General features: G+C 29.2%; 1 protein-coding gene across 4 annotated transcripts in view; it reads left to right on the top strand.

Annotated features, from left to right (window-relative positions):
* Positions 1 to 375: 375 nt before the first annotated feature.
* LOC108568316 (disintegrin and metalloproteinase domain-containing protein 11) overlaps positions 376 to 21,427 on the top strand; it is a 127,106-nt gene continuing 106,054 nt past the window's right edge. For all 4 annotated transcript variants that reach the window (XM_017929319.1, XM_017929318.1, XM_017929320.1 and 1 more), the window contains exon 1: positions 376 to 422. The gene's annotated coding sequence lies outside the window, so the exon portion shown is untranslated. The remainder of the gene's footprint in view (positions 423 to 21,427) is intronic.

The raw sequence follows: 21,427 nt of genomic DNA on the forward strand, positions 1-21,427 counted from the left end.
ATCAATTTGCGGATTGATTTTTATTTTATTTATGTTGTGCGCCGAAACTTTTGGGTCATTAATATTTTGTATGGAAATCGTACGCGTTTACCGAAAATATTCGCAAAGTTAAATTGAATTTTTTATTTTTATCTGAGCTCTTCCCCTCGATTTCTTCGCGAACACTCCGGATATGGAGTGTCGGTGTTTTCCTAAGGGGATGATAATTGCTTTAAGTCGTAAAGCCGCATAGATACTTGCCAGAATTTCGGGGCGAGGCAAAGACAAACATTGAAGTTATACTGAAACTGTATTTGCGACTTTGGTAGATACAAACTTTTATTATTAGACTTAGTATTAGGACTAATCGGTGTCGTTGTGTATTTTTCCAGAGGCGGACTACACTTTGGATGACTCCTTCTGGATCGACGAGAGTCCAGCAGGTGAGTGAAATCGTTCTTGCATATTGCGAACAATGGAAGCGCAAATTGCTGAAACTGCGAAGTTTCAGTCGTCGACGTTATTATTTATATTATTATTTCGTTCCATTTTCATGTTAATTGGTGTACAGCATTGTGGCCATCACAATGCCTTGAGAAATTCAATTTAAATTTTCGGGGCGCGACAATTTTTGGATGGGGGATGAAGATGGGAGATGGGGGGGGGGTGGACGCTGCCACCACCGCCGTCGCATTCCCCTTCAGCCGCCTTCGATTAATTAATTGTGAAATAAAAGGAATCGCGCGGCGGCCCGGAATAATTGATCGTCTCGCCATTCAAACTGCGGAGACGTTATAACGATAGTTAACGAACAAGTTAATTAGTGTAACTACTCTCCCATCTCATCATCCATCCATACTCAGCTTGTTAAGGGATGCATTAAACCATTCGCAGTTTCATTAACATTCCCTCGACGTTTGTGCTTTTATTCTGCCTTTTCCGAGCATAATTTTCAATAATATTCAATTACTGTCACAAACCCATTGATGTGACAAAGCAGAAACTGAATTGTCAAACATCTTGACAAGTAACTACTTTAACTTCATTCATCAATTAATTTTGATGGTGCTTTTTCAAACAAGTTACTTGGGAAGTACTGCACAGGGGAGTTGCAACTTTTACTAAATGAAAAATCGCAATTTTCAATAATTATTGTCAATATCTCACTGACTTTACACAGTTGCAACTGAATTGTAATAACTTCTCAAATAGTAATATATAGTAAACATTACTTCTATTCTAATTACTTCATATATCATGTTATTGTGATATTAGTGACAAGTTGCTTAACAAATTACTAACTTCTCTAGATTATAATACTTGTATAAAAGGTAGTTACTTTTGCAATACTAGTGAATTCAAAGCTCTAATAAATAAAAATAATAAAATTACTTTATGAGATGTTATAACTTTGTCAATGATATGTTAAAACCCGATTGTTGGAACTTGACATGTATTGTAATATATAGTATGCATTGCCAACTATACTTTAATTAGTTCATACACCGTGCTATTTTTATAGTGATGCATGAGACAAGTTATTTGATATGCATAAATAAAATCCGATATAAACATCTCATTGATATTACAGAGTTCAAATTGAATTGCCATATTTTCTCAAGTATTAATATATATTCACTACTTTGACAAGAAACTCATTAACTGTTACCATTTCATACACTATGTTATTATATATTGGTGACGACACTTGCGATACGTTACTTGACAATTAACGTACAAGGGAAGCGCATTTTTTATAATAATTGCTTGAATCATAAAATCCGATAAGAAGATACTACTCAATTGTTATCGACGTCTCATGTCTAGTGCAAAACTAAAACAATTACTTGGAAAGTACCACGTATGAAAGGCTGCCTATATTATAAAATACGTTACAAAAGTGACGATAAGCACCATTTAGTTGTAGAAATATGAGCAAAGAAATTAAAATAAATGAATCTATTCTAAATCTACTTTTATTTTATTCATTTTTAATAGTCAGTGCTTTCTGAGTTTTTTATTTTCCATAACATATGAGTTGATTATCTAATAATTTTAGATTCATAAATATTGTGTTGACTATTTTTATTACATAAGTTATGACCAAGTATTTTATAGACAATCTTACATATTTATATGATGCATAAATAATAGTAATTAATTTAATTATGAGATAACAAAATATACTTCAATTCAATATATTTACCAATATTCTTTTCAGTAGTTTTTCAATTCTATTTCTTTTATTTAAAGTTTAATCACAAAAATAAAACATTTTGTTGTGTTTTCAATATATTTTTTAAAAAAACTAGAGATAGAATAAAGTTTAATTTATAAATATACGTGAGAATTGCAAAATAAATTTTGACCCGAATAAAAGAAAGTTAGACTATTTTGGCCTCAGATTCTATTAAGGTCTTTCCCTATTTACGTTATTTCCGTTTAAGTGTTTCGGAACGGTCGTTCCGCCGCGTTGGGTCGGATCCCTTTCGGTATCTTAAGTAAATTTTCTTTAAACAGCTTTCACTTTCGGTACTGAAAAGCGAAAGAAATCCAGATGATATTCATTCTCACTTTCCTTTTCAAACGACCTTTAGTGAAATCAATTGTATTTGTTTACTTTGAAAGAGATCAAACGTTTCAAATTTACTACATTACATTTATTCACAACTTAGAATTAGATGAATGAATAATACATACAAGTTGTATTTAATTATTTGAAATCTTTTTTATTTCTTGAATGTTTTCATATTTTCAAACCGTACTATAATGAATACCAGCCTGATTGAAGCTGAACTATGATAAAATACAATATTTAGTATAAAAACTAATGAAATTGTAATTTGAACACATAGTGATAAAATATAAAAGCACTAACACTTATCATGTATTTTACTGATACAATGTATACATATAAATAGGCGATGTAATAAATTGCTTTGTGTATACTCAATTAACTGTTACTTCATATCATAGTGTATGTATCATAGATGTACGGATTGCTCAATCAAATTATAAATGGATTAAATAAAATAACTAATTGTATTTCCATATCTGCAAATTTATTTTTTTGTTTGTTTTTATAAAATAAACAATTATATCTTAATAATGATTTTATATATGTATGTTCTGTTATATAAACTACAATAAATGTTATTTTTTATTTGCATTTCATTAATTGTATTTGAAATTGACTATAAATAAATTGAATTTATTTTCGAAACAAATTGTTTATTGAATAATTGATAGATATATTTATAAAATAAATTGAATTTTGTTTTGAACTGTTTCATATGAAAATATTGTGTATGTTTCGCAAGTAAATTAAATTATAAATATTCACCTACTTTTTTTCTAAAATAAATTATATAATATATTGTAATTATTACATAATTTCATTAATATAACTATATTTCATGGAGACATAGATGATGAGCACAAGTGAATTTCAATATTTTTTTGACACAGAATTTTAATTGCTGAACCTTCATATTATCCCCAAGAATTCACTTTTACCCCCAGTTCGTCGACCTCATGCTTAGTTCATGTTTATATGTTCATAAATAATATTTTTCCAATATTTCTAACAATTTCACATGTCTGATACTTAATTTAACTCACGGTTTTTTATTATAAGTTTAAATTCTTGTTATATAATCTGTACCAGTAACGAAATATAGCAATGAACTATTGAGGGTTTATTTTTATTAGATACTTTTGTTATAAACATTTAATTACTTAATTTATTTCTTGGTGCATATTTATATATAACTTCTATTTGTCTAATCTGGCAGTTATTAAATATAATAACTAGAAATTCTTAATTTAGCTAAGTGATAAAGTGATATTGATAAAACCCGGCGCATTTCATGAAGTCAATTTGTCTAATCTTTCAGTTATCAAACATAGCATGCTGCGAAGCTTAATTTAACCCACAGTTTGTATTTTCTTCCGCGAGGTATAGAATTTTTCAATTTCCACTCTTGTTGTTGTTTCCTCTGCAACTCTGCTCCGTCCAAAAAGTTTCGCAGAGGAGAATAAGATAAATGTTGCCTGATGCGCTAATATTTTATGTAAAGAAACGGCGGATCCGTAATATAAAAAGAGGAAAGATAAATAAACAATAAAGATAACAGGCGAAATTACGCCAGCCCCGGCCGTCGCATCTTGCCATGTTGATTCGATTACATTCAAGTGCCTACTCATTTTTCAACTTCACCGCCACACATTACTCCATCTCTATCTCTTTTTCTCTACGTTTTTCTTTTTCGCTACACATAAATATATCTATATATATATATATTATTTCGTTACATCTGCGAATTTTTTCTTCCCTTTTCTGGCACACTGTTACAGCGTCCGTTTTTTGGCCATTCCGTTTTTAATTTTCGGCGGTTACGTATTTAAAGGGAAGCGTTTATGACGGGTCGTCCAGGACCAGAATTTCCCGCGGGAGGACCTCCGACTTCCCGCAGGAAAAGTCCAACGCGTCCGTCCGCACTCATTACCATTAGCTACTCTCGAAACGCGTACCCGAAAGGATAATAAAGGTGTTTACGCTCCATGCACTTTTTACGAAGTTCATTACTTTCTTCTAACTAGATCCTTGAAGTTCTGACTAATAAAAAGTACAATTTAATTGTCATTAAACTATCAATTAAATTAGTCTGTCTAATTTCATTTGTATTACAGATTTTTATAACTTTTGAAGAAGTTTTTTGTAGATGGAAGGTCTTATCTTTTCATGAGAAGTAAAATTATTTTATATACAACTATTTTAATGAATCATGTAATCATGAATAATTTTGAAGTTAATAAAATAATTGCAAACAAAGAAAGTAATTTTAAATAAATTGTAATTTATCATTTTTAACTACAGAAAAAACCTACGGATTTTTAAGATCCATCTGAACGATACCCGAACTAAAATTTGATGACTGCGCCAACACAGTGGCTTTGCGTGCAATTTTGCATAAGCGTAGTTAGCATGGCAGATATATCCGCCACTTGTCCGAAAAACTAGGGGTTTTGAGTAAAGAGCCGTTTTTAATATTTTTCTTGCTTCGAAAAAGAAGGCTGTAGAAAAAGGCGATTGGATTTCAAATGTTTTAATTGATGACAATGAAGTACATGATACATTATGATATTTTTTCATTAAAAATGATTACTAGTTGCAAGAATGGACGTTTGTTCAGTACTAAGAAAAATAATTACAATCGCTATGACAACAAATTACTAAATTTTGTAATAGTTTTTTTACTGAATCAAAGTTTTATTTTACGTTTTACATATAAAGAAAGCTTGGTCAAATTTTATACTCGCGTTCAACATGTATTATACAACAATTGAACGACACATAATTTGCAACAGAAAATCAGATGAAAATCCAATATATCATAAAAATATCAAAAAAAACTTTGTGTGTTTGGTTCCTCGATTAGTCCGATTTCAAATAGTCCAGAAAAAATACATTTTTCAACTGTATCTCATCTTATTAAAGTTAAGTAAATTTTGGTTTACATATGATTAAAAATATAATAGAATCATACGATTAACTTTACTATACAATCGCAATACAACAATATCTCGCATACATTTTATTTAAACGAAATAAAAATAATTGCTAAAACTGTATACAAAATGTGTGTGCTTACTTACTCGATTAGTCCGATTTCAAATAGTTTGGAAAATACATTTTTTAACTATATCTCGTGTTATGAAAGTTAAGCAAATTTTGGTTTACATATGATTAAAAATATAATAGAATCATACGATTAACTTTACTATACAATCGCAATACAACAATATCTCGAATACATTTTATTTAAACGAAATAAAAATAATTGCTAAAACTGTATACAAAATTATTATTTTTGTACATTTAACTCCGTTATATTAGGTCCGTTTTTTTCTTCACTTATGTAGTTTCTTTGTGTACGGTTTATTTTTGTGCGGTTTTAAGTTCCACGATTAGACCGGTTTCAAACAGTACGGATAGAACAAATTATATAGACTATGCAGTATATTCGTCATACGTCTATTTCGACTTACGACCTAATTTGCGTAACTGAATCTCGGTATACATATACAAGTTGTGTATGGTTTTATATAAAATAAAAATATGAAAAAAGTATCCAATGAAAAAAAAATACAAGAATATATAAAAAATTCAGCCTTATCAATAACATGTAAATTAAACAATAGATTCAATTATTACAATTTGGAGGATTTGCTTTATTTATTTTCAAATTGTTATATACATTTCAATTTTTATATTGAGTAAATACGATATTTTTCATATGAATATGAATTTTATTCTATAGCAACGATATATGCATTTCTTTTTTATTCATACTATTTTATTTGTAATTATATATGTAAATATGTTTGGTACAATAAATGTTATTATGAATTTCAATTCATAACTGTTAATGAAAGCTGCCTGTAAATTCGTTTCATCGTGAATCATGAATTAATTTACTGAATATTCAGATCGACTAGATACAAAATATTATTGACATGATCGAAATCAAATTCCCAATTTACTTCGATTCCCTTTCAACATGTACATTTTCATAAAAAAATAATCATGCTAATAGATTCTAGAAACGAAAATAATTGAAACAAAATATTTATTTAACAACGTCGAAAATAAAAAATTCATGCGTAGTGTATAGATGGATCCGCATCAACTAATAGTAATTGAGTTTAAATATTTCAGGGTTTGGGTTTATGTCCACTGCATAAATGATGAACGTCAATTCGCCGTTCAAATATTTGCATTTCATTTACTAGCATTCCCAACATTCTGCACGTATCATAAATAAAATTGCCAATTACAAAAATTAAACTGTGATTCAATGTGAAAATAAAATTAACAAAAATTGCGTTATTTAGTTTAGTAATGGCCTTGTTATCAAAGCTGAGCTCTGAACTTTATCAACGTTGAACACTTGATGGAATTACCAACAATATCCATTGGAGGTTTGCTAAATTGCAATGTTCGGTTGGAGAAAGGTTTGTTAATTAAATTTTGGGTTAAACAAGACGACCTCCTATACCATTTTGTTGCGGTAAACAACGATAAATAACTAATAGAGGCTTTGGTTTGGGGATGGACAAAAGCCGTTTGGGGGTGGATCGGCGCCCTATATACGCATGATGTTATTACCATATGAATTATGTACGTATAGAGAGGACGTATTTGGCGCCCCCACCCCCAGCACAACACCCCTTCACGTATGAGGGGTTGAAAATATATATATATATATGATAGGAAAAATGAAACAAGGAAAATAACGATTGGGAGTGGCTTCAAACGCATGCGGAAGCAATTAAAAGTTACGAGCGATTTTAAATAAAGGATGTAGAATAATAAGCGACGCACGCAAAACTATTATTATACGGTTTATTTACTACAAGCTCAGGTAAATCCTGATAACCGATGCATTCAATCTTTTCCAATCATTTACAGTTCAAAGTCAATTTTGAATATATAACTTATTGGTAATATGTTTTGCAACTGATTCAGTTAATTAGTTAAAGTTCTTGATAAGTACGGTTTAAAATAATCCGGGTTACGATATAGAACTAATTAGATTTATATACAAATTATAGAAGAATAAGAACAAACATTTTCCCGAAGTACAGACTTTAGTCAACTTCTGGTATTTATAATCAATTGGACTAGCGGTCGACAAACCGGTGTGAATTAACCCAAATGGGGTAAAAAATGATATTCTTGAGGGTAATGTGAAAGCTTACTAATTTAAATATTGTAAATTATTGGATATCTAGCAAAGGCATTCAAAATTGTACATGAAATGTCAATAACAATATTGCTGGGAGATTGAGAATTTATCTAATTGGATTACTACTTTTCATCAAGTCTTTTTGTCTATATTTTTTGCACTGTTTTCTTACTATCTAAATTAATGTAAGCAAATTCAAAATTCTATTGTATTAATTCTTTCTGACTGACGTGGCTTTTGTGATTAGATTAGATAATATTTCAAAATCTTTTACAAAATTGAAGCATGAGCTTGATAATGATTCAATTAAAAACAAAAAAATAAAATTATTATATTTCTGCAAAATACATAGGTTGAAAAGAAAATAAATATTTATTTAAATATTAAAAAAAATAATAAAGTTCGAAAATGCTGGCCTTTTTGGACAAATACAAATTAGGCTAATAACATTATTGATGTAATTAAGAAAATTATCAAAATTACCAATTTATTGTATAAAACAAAGTCTAAATATTTATATTTTTCATAATCTTCGATGAATAATATACAAAATACACAATCAATAAACTCATTTAATTAAAAAATACTTTAATCTATATGGAAGAGTGCCTACATTCAATATTAAATCTCAAATTTATGTGTATCTTTTTTTTTGCTAACGTTTTAAATATTTTATATTTTTGTGCAGAAGTCTGGAGTGTATTTGTAATAAATGATGCATCTTACGCTATGAAAAGTAAATTGTTAAGTAAATACCTTTAATAGTGTGTACGCATCTATAAGAATAAATTTATGAAAAACGTATGAAAAATACAAGTTTATTACAACTTACAGCAACAAGGTTCATTTATTTTTATGCAGAAGCCTTGGCGTTACGATAACGGCATAAAATCGGTAAATATACACATATGCCGGTTATATTTACCAGCTTGGTTGCTAAATATGAGTTCAAATTACATTTATCCACCATTTCCGAAAAATGCGTACATATACCTAATGATATCGTTAATAAAAGGATACAAGTAAATGAAAATTTGGAAAATCAAGCTGTTAAAATTATTCCATTATTATTATTATTATGTAACTAAAAGTAAATTGTCAAGTAAATGTCATTAGTAGTGTAGTTTTTATGCATCTTTTATAAGTATATCTGTAAGTGCAAGATGTATAAAACGCACATCTGAACTGCCGATTGATTCTCCAATTGACAATAGTTTTTTATCTGTCTTTTTTTTTCTTTATTTTCTGTAATCCAGCTTTCTGGCTGGTTGGTTCTCCTTCATCCTTTCCATAATATACGGAGCTCGTCCCGGCTGAGAACTTTTAACAAGCCCAACGACAATTATGGAAATTTCCCATCAGTTTTAAGTGCCAACGGACCGCCGCCGTCAAAGTTGCCGCCTCCGCATTTCGCATGCAAAATCCGCATTACACTTGTAAAAAGGACTCACGCCCTAACCGCCGCCTCCATCCCCGCTCCAACCCTCGATGAACTACGCCGCAAAGGATGAGCGGACAGAATGAAAAAAGTAGTAGTGCCGGTTTTGAATGTAGTTTACAACTTGCTGGGCTTTATAATAAAGACATGATATTCTTACAACTTTACAAGGTTCTCTTTTAAGAAGCTAAAATCAAGAATATCTCGTATAGTCCGGATTCACTATTGTCCGGACATAAACAAAATAAATCTTTTGTTTCGTATGTATTTAGTTCATCCATCAGTTTGGTTTCAAACAGTATCAAATTGGTGGAACCGATTATCCGGACTATGTGAGGTATTGCTGTACTAGACTATGTTGTGAAGCTAATATACGTTTCATTTATTAATAAATTTAATATTTATTTTCTTTGCAAATTTACAAGCTTTCTTAAGAAGTGAAAAGCAAGAAAAGTTAAATATTTATGTCATTATTTCATTAAAATATGAAAGATTAGTACAATATTTACAATTTATTTGATGATATCAACTAACTTTTCTTTCATTAATCAATTAATTATTTCATTACAAACATTTTCTTTAAAATGCACAGACGGAGTAAAAATTTATAATTCATTTCACAGAATTTAACCTTTTTCAAGTGTAAATCTAGAATAGTTTTCTCATTAAAAAATAATATTTAATAATTAAAAATAGTAAATTTAATAAAATAATGTTAGTTTTACCCATATTTTACAAATTCAATACACAAATTTTAAAATTTACATTGAATAACAATACTTTTATTAACTTAAATATTTTTTCTCATTTATTTGTTAGTTTTTTTTATTAAATAATTTAATCGTTAATCGTTGAGTTATATTATTGTAATAATTTATACAAACCGCACAAAAAAGAATTGACAGTATATAGGGAAACAAATGAATATGATCGAGGCCGCACTATGCGAGGTATTGCTTTATTCATTGTTTCTTTATAAAATCTACCAGTTTTTTTTAATATTTCATATTTTTAGATTTTAAGAATTTAAATATACTACCCTATTTTCAATCTTCATTATTTCATAATACAATTATTGAACTTGAAACTGATATGCATATTTTATAAAGTTCCAATCTAATGATAATAAAGGGGCCCATTTCCCATATAGCGCTGAATATAGACTGAAAACTAATTCCAGCGATATTGCTTCTCTTCTCTAAGAAAACATAAAGTTTAACTAGAAACCTAATTGAACTCACATCTTCTCCTCACAGCAAACTTCTTCCAAACATTTAGCACAAATTCCTTTATAGAATACTAAAAACACAAATAGCAATATTTCAATAAGTTTGATTTCCAAGTTAAATAAAAGAAAACTTCTATGTATAATAATAATTGTCATACTTTTTAATAAGAGCTTCCTTATGTCTTTTCCCTCAGTTTCTCGTCTTTATTCAAAGCAACTGGAGTGTAAATAAAGAAACAGAATAAGAATATAAAGAATGTAGATGGAGTTTTCTCTTTTGAGTTCGACCGGAGACGGAAACTTGCCTAATGAATTTAAGTTTTTGTTTCAATACAATTGCCGAAGTTGAATACGCATTATGCAAGCTTCCAGTTTAGGAGTAAACGGAACTGCCAAAGTCTCCTACCTAACTTTCCACCGGCTCTGTTTGCTTCGAGCGTACAGATTAAAGTATGACATTTCAATTATACTACAAATATATATATAGATGAAATATAACTTCACTTTATTTTTTAAACGAATTCATATTTAAATATTTGATATATATCAAGTCATTAAAGTCCGGCATGAGATTTTCCAAACTTTGACAGAGCTAAATAATATATTCCAAACATTTTAACGATTTTTTCTTCCTGTATACAGTCAAGTTCCCTGCTTTAATGTCCTCGATTAGTCCGGTTTCAACCAGATAGTGGAGGAACTGATTACCGTACTATATGAAGTATTGCTGTAATAATTAAGAAATTTGATAAATTTAAATCCAGATTATTGTTCTACCGTAAATTCTTTTTGTTCATATATTTATAAAAGTTTGTAGTGTTCGATCCTTGGAAATAGCTCTCTCGTTCTTTCTGAAACCTCTCCGTAATCGAACGGTTTCAAAGTACTCGATTAGTCCGGTTTCAATCAGTTAGTGGAAGAACTGATTATCGTGAAATATGAAATATTGCTGTAGTAATTTAGGAATTTGATAAATTTAAATCGAGATTATTGTTTTGCCGTAAATCCTTTTTGTCCATATATTTCAGTACAACCATTTATAAATCGTTGTAGCGTCCGATCCTTGGAAATAGCTTCCTCGGCCTTTCTCAAATCCGAAACCATGTTCCTTAAAAGCCTCTCGGTAACCGAACGGTGGACTCTTCGTATCCTCATCACAACCCGACACTCGAATAACCCTTTCTATAATCCTTTAAAAATAGATCCTCTAACTGAACGCTTCTTCGCCTTAGCTGCTAAAGTTGTTACCATGAATTGCAATATCATTAAGTACCTATATATCCAATATTTACTGTAGATTTAAACAATTAACAACTTTGTTACATCTTCTTAAAAAAATAATTATAAAGCCACTGATAATAATAAAAAAACATAGAAATAATTGAACATTGTCGAAATTATTGCTACTTCCTAAAAAAGTAAATCAGATTTTGAAAATTCTCTTGAATTCTTGGAGTGGAAATCCAGGGAATAGCCCTCTAATTATTAAGTAACAAATTATTAATGCTAAAAAAATATACATTTTTGTAAATAAATGGAGCGACTAGTATATTCATTTCAATTGGTAAAAAAAATAAATTAATTTTGAAAATTCCCGATAAATGAAAACTAAAACGATTACTATTACTTATCGGAGTAAATGAAAGATACACTTATATAGCAAATAAATTATGGAAATAATTAAATAAGTATCTTATGCGGTAATTCCCGGGAATAACCCTCTTGTTATAAAAGAATAAATTGTGTATGCTAAAATGTTTACAGTGTATAAAATATATCTATATACTTATAAATATTGTGTGTATAAATGGAAAAAGACATCGAGTATAAAAGTGAAACACATTTCGAAAATCCCGGGAATAATTGTCTCTTAATATATAGTAAATGAATGATACGTATACACTTATATAGAAAATACAGATTATGTGAACAAATGCAAAGAAAAATCAACTATATTTTTTAATTCCATAAAAAAGTAAAACTGTTAGAAAACTAGATTGCATTCATACAAAAATCTACTATAGACTGAGTCTTTCAACTAAAATAAAACTATTTTCTGAATACCAAATATTAGGTTATTACTAAAACTTTATTTTAGTTACTTTGCAAACAGTAATTAATTTAGGAAACTGTGGACTTGTCTGTAATATTTTTTTTTGGAAGGTGGATGAAAGGTGAGATTTTCTGATAAATGCCGACGACCGTAATTAGTACACACACGTGCTATCTTGATGTGGGGGTGGCGAATCTGGAGTTTGCAGCGTGCATTCGTAATCAACGAGGCGAATCGCGTACCTAACCCATCCCGTTAACTGGCAAAGCATCCAAAGCAACTTTCGAACCGTCACCCCAAAAACCGCCCCCAACGAAAACCGGAAAAACCCGTAGCCAGAATTAACTCGCACGTACCGGATTAATTCCCATGCCAAATCGGTGGGGGCTGCGAGAAAGAGAAAAACTGCAAACGCACAAAAAAAAATGGAAGAAAAGTGCGAATACGAATGGATTTCTTCGCGCGAAAAGGGACAATCCGGAGGGAACGTTTTTAACATTTTTTGAGGTTGAAAAGCTATTAAGTTTAGATTTGTATTTCTTACATTTTTTTTTATTTCGTGACGATAATCGCTTTGCTATTGTGATTTGCGTTTTAATTAAAGTACGTTTATAAAAAAAAAATAGGGTATAAGTAGGGATGGGAAATGGTGCAGTGTGCATGTGGGTGGGTTGGGTAATTAGTCTCACATGTGGCTCACCGGTGCCATTAAACGGTGCACTTGGAGCACAGGTCTCTCGGGAGGTTCCAGAACTACCTCATACACTTAACCCGACGGCATAATTACGTTTTAATACTTTACCTAACAATTGCGACCGGTTGAAAGATTCGAGAAACTTCCTGCAGCAGTTATAACTGAAATATTGTAAATAGCGCCCATCGTTGGAAGCGTAGAGGAAATTAACAAGGACCGAAATAATCGTCCAAGAAAATTAACATCTACTAAATTAATATTTTGTAGAGACTATTAAAATTATTAATTACTTCAATATTTCATTTTCATTTATATGTATATATTTACAAAAAGCATTCATTTTTTATTATAAAAGTAATTATAGTCTAATATTTTTATATCACATAGTCAAAAAATTAATTAAATAATTTCAAATAAATAATTCATAATAGCAAAATCGATTTTAATACTAAATTAGTACATAATATTTTATATAAAACATAGTTTATTTTAATCTATACTTAACTATGAACTATATTTATTTAGAAAATCTTTGATATAATGTAATTTATTTGTTATCATGAATAGTTCGCACAAAAACATCGAAACTATAACAAAATTATTAAAAATATGTATTTTTTTTTAATTATAAGAGACTCTTCAATTCAATTATGATTATATAAGATAGATATTCATAAATTGATGCAAATGTTATAATAATTCTTAGTTTTTTAGATAATTTTATTTTCAACACCGAAATAAAGACGGATATTTCATTTTTTACTGATAATAAACTAAATGCAAAATAGATTTTATGTCGCATTTATATATGAAATTATCTTCAAATAAAATTTTAATTTTGGCGATCAATATTGCATAGGATGAAATAATTTTATTAACGAAACATAGTGTGTAAATAATATAATCAATAAAAACTAACTAAAATTTGATAAAAGAAACTGTTGCTATACGCAACTCTTGATATAATAAACAATTTTAGTATTCTGTCATTCGATATAGTCACCTTAGATAAATGATATTCTACTGAAAAAAAAAATGAACAAAATGCAGTTCTTAAAAAGTTTTAATAAAATTGTTATTACAAAATATATTATTTTGATAATAATAACTGATGAATGATTTATGTAAACAATAATCAATAATACCAAACATGAATTTAGTCAGTTCCAAATTATTATAAAACTGATATATTATTTTTGAAATCTCTAATCTGATAGTTCAAATATATTTATTATATTATATGAATATTATTTTAAATAGCGTTACTTTTTTATTAATTTTTTTTATTAAAAATTAAAGCTTATTTGATTTTTTTAAATTAATTTTTGGTTTCATTAAAGAATCCAATCCCATTAAATCCAATTATAATGAAATATGATGCCAAAAATATATATCATAATTATGACTTTTTTTTATAAAGATATTTAAACTCACTTAATAAATGATTATATATATTTTTAATATGTTGTTATTTAATTAATCATTATTAGAAGGTTTGATTTCTTACAATAGAAACATATTTCTAAATACCTACAATTGTATGTAAAACTCAATTTTGGAATTTTAACGATACGGACGGGTCAGATAGACCCACTTGATATTTGTTTTTATTCGCTGTCTATTGTAATTTCATTGTGAGGGTGTTGACCTTCCCCGTATTTCAGTAGAAACAAACCAGTTGTGACGAGAGGTACTTATTATATTCTAAAGTGTAGACGGGTCTAAAGCATATTATCAATATTTGAATTTCAAAGTAAAATAACTTTGGTTGCCCATATACCAAAACGGTGAAAATCGTGATTTTAAATTCATTAAATAATAAGAATATGTGTGTGTTTGTTGTAATTTCACTTTTTATTTTAATTATATTAGATAATTTGACATAAAAGATATTTATGTAAAAAATGTCATTGTTTTGGTGATGGGTTTATTATGAAAGTTGGTACACTTGGCTTCTCATGTCATATTTAAAGTGCAAAAAACTGTAAACGTAAGTCATATAAATAGTACAATGCAAAATATTACTATATTAAGTTCAATTTTTATATATGATTGACATCATTTGAGTGATATAATGAGTGTCAGTTGGAAGGAAAAGTGCAGACGTTGAAAATTTGTAAATGTCACGATGTGAAGGGAAGAAGATTTGGGGGTGTGTTTAATATAAAAGTGGGGCGTTGAAAATGGTGAAAAGAAAATGGGAGAATGAACTTAAGAATGACAATGAAGTAATTTGGAAAAGCGAGAGGAGAAAACTCTCCCTCAGATGCGACGTCCTAAATGGAACGATAAATGAAATCCACTTTGCCAATTATTTTAAATATTTACGTTCGGATATTTTTTTCCTACATCATTCTTTCATCATTTCTAACAATATTTATCAATTGAATCATGTAATTAAAATCAATAAAATCTTTATCTTCGAATCTTATATCTATATTCTAAACTCTGGTGATTGATCGTAATCTGCCACCCTCGCATGTATATTTATTATATACGCTTTCGTCAGGTTTCCAAGAAGGTTTGTATATAAATAAGGTTTTTATGTAAATGATTTTCGTGTGTTGTTGTATGTTGGGAGGGAATTGGATGCGGAGGTGGAGGTGGGTCTCAGCCCCAAACTCCGGGGACAATGGAAACTTGACGAGGGCTCCTCGCAACGGAATTAGAACATCTTAGACGTGTTTTGACACTGAACCTCGTAAAACCTACACACCCTCCCTTTCAACATTGACCCACTTTTTGCCACCTTCCAAACAAAAAAGAAAACACATACTTCTTTCCTGCACCCTCCAGAAACAAATATTATCATGCAAATATTACTACCCCTCTACAATAACAATTAATTACGCAGCACGCATCATAAATTCTTCTTTATTAAGACTAAATTAAAACGCGTTTAACGACAGATTTTCTGGATGGGAGCGTTACAGAAATGCAACGTATTTTATTAACGTAATTCACGTAAATTACCGCTGCCCTTGACGCAAATTTCTAATTGCATAATAATTAAATTATGCGTGAATTATGTTGGCCAATAATTGTTATCTTCCATTATCCGCGCCGCGTTTATTGGAATCCCAGATTTATCGCGTTTAAATATGAACGTAATTAAAATCTGAACGCATAATAACAATTGCACAAATGAAACCTAATTTTATTGCGTTTAAAGAATTTGTAATTGTAATGACATCTCTATTTCAGATTATAAAAAATATGTGTAGTGTTTCCTCTTATTGGGATTTATCGCCGGATTTAGATTTCGCGCCATTATTTTGTAAAAATTTTATTTGTTATTTGTTTATTTTGCGATTACAGCACGCGGATTTTAAAATTGCATTCAAATAAACTGCACAAAAGAGACTGAACTGAAATATATGCTGTATATATAAAATGATATTAATAGAGAAATACAAAATTGCAATTAAAAAAAATATTTTTATATAGATACATTTCTTATATAATTGTAACCAACCAACGGGCTATCGACCTTAGAAAATTGTAATATTTGAATTCAAATTTTTTAATGTAATATTTGCAATAATTTGATATAATAAAAAATTCTTCTAGAAATGAATTTTGATAATAATTATATTTTGAATTAATTAAATCTAAGTGAACAAAATTGTGTCCTAATAAAAAACAACTATATTTGTAAATATTATCAAATTTGTTGATGGATTTTGAACTATTTTATTTGTAGTTTATTTAATAATATGATTTACAATTCAAAAGAGAAAGTTAATTATAATAGCTTACATCAATTTTTCATAAATATTATTAATTATCTTTTCCAAATAAATTATTACATAGATTGAAAATGACATTAAATTTATTGGTGAATTTTGATTACAAATAATGATGTTATCTCATAAACTACTAAAATGTATGTATTATGTATTTAAGTTTCGCATATTCAAAATTGAGACTACATGGTTTACAATGTCATCAATAATGAATTGTTAACATTATTTTATGCTTATTGAAAAAATCATTTTACTTTTGTCATAACTGAATGTATAATTAGTTATTCTAATAATGGAATATTGCATCAAATTATGAGAATGAGAATGCGGCGAGTGTTATACTAATATGTATGTCATAATTCATAATCACCAGTTTCTTAATCATTGCAAAGTTATTTTTTCACTTACTTAATTCACTTCCTCAAACTAGAAATTCATTTGCATTTGTTAAAAAATCAATATCAAAGTAAATAAACGAATAATTATATATTTTTTAATTTTTAAAAACAATATTTTATCAAAATATTTAGGGAATTACCTATGTTCTGGCTAAAGGTAGGAAGACTCAATTTATAACAAAATATGTACACTATTCACTTAAATTAACTATTTATTATATATTTACAGTAATTTGATATTCATAACATATGTACATTAATTTTAACTACAATTAAAAGCGTATCATCTAATTATACATATTTATGGTTATGTTTTAAAATTATAGTTCTATAAACCGGAGCCCAGAACTAATTATTTTTTCATTCTCCATTGCTTCATCCATGTCCTCGAAAACTCTTTGGAATTTTTTATCGAAGTATTTACATCTTATAAAAATATGCTTAAAATATTCTGTCATATTATTGACAACCTCAGTGTTGCGTTTAAGGTTTAGCCCGTTTATGAGCTCCATGGTAGTAATTTTCTTAAAAATTTCTTCGTGCTTTTCGCCATTTTTATTGCATACTGTGCAAAATTGTAACACTTCCTGCTTTACCATCGCCATATCGCTGACAACCCCATGTAGGAAAATGTCGGCCCACGGTTCGTACGGATGATGGCCCCGAAACTCGAGAGAACTTCGGAGGCGCTCGACCATTCCAAAGCGATTCTCGTTTTTCTCATAAAATTTTAAGTAATTCTCCCAGCTCATTATCTCCATCATCCACCTGTTCAGCTTGCGCATTTGGGCTAAGCTTTTCGAATCTCCGGTTTTCAATTCGAAGCATTGTTTGATTTGCTCAGCATTCTCCAACAGTTTCATCACCTCCTTCAGAGGGCTGACGCTCGGATCTACAGGTCTGGGCTCAAAGATCTCCTTAAAAACACTCAACTGTTGATTTAAATCGTACAACATTTTCAGCAGATCCCCGATGAACGTGCAAAATCTGTGAATCACCTCTCTGGGGGCATCAGTTTTGTCCATCGTCATGCATTCTATAATTTCGGTTTCGTGTTGCTTGGCGGAATCGTCGAAGGTGGTTTGAAACATATATATGGACAATTTAAAGTATTTCAGCCTTACCAAATTGTCGCGTGTACTTTCATCCTGGTTTTGCTCCCCCAGCTCCCTCAATTTATGGAAATCTTTATATAAGTTCTTGTCATCCAGAATTTCTATTATCTTCTTAGAATTATCGTAGATTTCAGATAGGTCTGCGGCTTCGTTCCTGAAATTGTTCAGGATTTCGTTGCAACGATGTTCGATTATTTTTATCTTGGTTATGTCATGGTGCGATGGGTAGAGGTTACAGTTTAAACCATTGACGTTCGACATTATATTTTAGATACTTAGATGTTTCACTATAGTTGAAAACTTGAAACTGAATGATTTCCTTGTCCTCGGACGAGTTTATATACGCTTTTTTGAAGGTAATTTTCAATGTTCTTGGTGGGGATTGAGAAATGGTTTTCCAAGTAAAATCTCGGTAATCCGCATTTCTTGAATGTTCATTTTCCTTTGTCATGGCTATAAAGGACACCCCGAAGAATGGGTATGTCCAGAAAAACATACCGTCCGGTCTGTCATCAATTTTACTGCGACCCTCACTTTGCTTATGAAAATATAAAAGTAAAAACTAAATGTAATTTTTATTTGTTTACTTGGTAATTATATTTTAGTTACTAAATGGCTAGAAACTAATTCTTGATTTGTTCAAAATCATCGAATTTTACAACCGAATATATTTAAAAATTGTGAAAATGTTACCAATTTATGACTGAATTTTTATACTTTTAAAGCTAATTTCAATATTTACATGTATAATTTAAATGTATAGTATCAAATTATGATTAATAAAATTCCTATTATGTATTTAAGATTTGTATATTGAAAATTGAGGCTACATTTTGGTTTACGATGTCATCAATAATTAATTGTTAACATTCTTTTATGCTTATTGAAAGAGTCATTACTATTTTACTATTGTCATAACTAAATGGATAATTAGTTATTCTAATAATGGAATTCTGCATCAAGTTATTTAGAGAATGCGGCGAGTTTCAAACGAATTCGTATGTAGATATTCATAATCACCAGTTTCTTAATAATGTTAATCATTGCAAAGTATTTTTTCACTAACTTGACTTCCTATAAATTATTTTGCATTTGTTAAAAAATAAATATAAAATTAAATAAACGAATAATAATATATTTTTCATGACATAAAACATTTAAAGGACACCCAGAAGAAAGGGTATGTACAGAAAAACGTGGAAAAACATACCGTCACATCTGTCATCAAAAAGAAACAAAATCCGTCAGAAATAATAACCGTAAAGTTCGTGAGTTTGAAAATATTATCAAATTTGTTGCTGGATTTTATTATTTAAAATCAATTTAAAATAAAATAAAAACTAAAATATGTCATATTGAATCATATATTAAAATATGTATTAAGAGAAAGTTAATTATATTATCTTTTTCATGCTCGATTTTTTCAATTATATGCTTATTTCTTTTTCAAATAAATTATTATATAGATTGAAACTGAAATTAAATTTATTTGTGAATTTTGATTACAAATAATGATGTTATCTCATAAACAGCTAAAATGTATGTATTATGTATTTAAGTTTCATATACGAAAATTGAGTCAACATTTTGATTTAAAATGTCATCAATAAATAATTGTTAACATTCTTTTATACTTATTAAAAAATCATTACTATTTTACTATTGTCATAACTAAATGGATAATTAGCTATTCTAATAATGGAATATTGCATCAAATTATTTAGAAAATGCGGTGAGCTTCAAACGAATTCATATGTAAATATTCATAATCACCAGTTTCTTAATCATTTTAATCATGGAAAATTTATTGTTATAAATAACTAAGAGTTTAATTGAATTAATAAAGATCTGAATCGAAGAAATTTTGTATGAATGTATTATTTAAATACACCAGACTTTAATTGAATCTATTTAATAACAATGGTGTATACAATATTTTTTATTATTTTTTCCAATGAGTGAGATACAGAGAATTTTATGTATTTTTTTGTAAATGCGCTGGGTTTTAAATGAATTTATTTGTGCATATGTATAATTTCTAATATATAAATTTTGATGCATCGAATGATTTTTTTCATTGATAATAGTTGAAATTAAATGAATAAGAGATATATCGTTTAGTTTTTGAGATAAGGTATTTGTGAAATACTTTACTTTTTAATTATTATATATTATTTTTATTATTATAATGTGTACGAAGTAAGCAACGATACGAAGTAAATAACAATATGCTTTAATTCTGATTAAAAATGAAGGAAAATAAACAATATTGTAGATTGATACAATGACCAAACTTCACTGATAAAATATAAAGAAAAATAATCAAACTTTTTCGCACAAAGACCTCCACTATTCGTCTCATTACATTAGAAACGAGTGGTAGAAGACAATGCATTTTTTTTAACTGTCAAGCCGAGTTGTATTCTTTTTGTAGCTATTTGCTTCTTCCACGTTAGACGTCTTTTAGGATGCATCTCCAGGTATTTGGCTTTATCTACCTAGGGTAGAATGCAGCCATTTATGGTAACCGGAGAGCAGGTTTGACTGCAGATTGTGAAGGTTACATGGGCAGACTTTCAATAGGCTTAATTCTCCAACTCTTCGGCAAGTCATTGATGTTCTTCAGACTACCTTGAATTATCTTCTAAACCGAAACTTCAATATTGTACGCAAACATAGCTACAATGTCCTGCTGTAATGTTGTCAGATCTGCTGTAAAAATAAGATAGTGGTACAGCCACGCTTCGCTGTGGAACTCCGGACAGTACGGGGCGTAGGCAAGTTACCTCATCATTATACTTGATCTAAAAGTACCAAAATACTATAGTACGGTTGCTCATCGCTCGTGACAAACCTTGTCAAACGCTTGTAAAATGTCGAGGAAAGCAGCTGCGATGCACCTGCTTAACGGCACTATGCCGTTCTCTGAAACCAAATGTATGTATGTTCAGGTATAATATGATTGTCCAGTTGCCAGTACAGTCTTTGTATAGGGAGCCTCTCAATACTTTACTAAATGAAAAGA

The sequence above is a fragment of the Nicrophorus vespilloides genome, unplaced genomic scaffold, assembly GCF_001412225.1.
Source record: "Nicrophorus vespilloides isolate i.1.1-1 unplaced genomic scaffold, Nicve_v1.0, whole genome shotgun sequence".
NCBI classification, from domain to species: Eukaryota; Metazoa; Arthropoda; class Insecta; order Coleoptera; family Silphidae; genus Nicrophorus; species Nicrophorus vespilloides.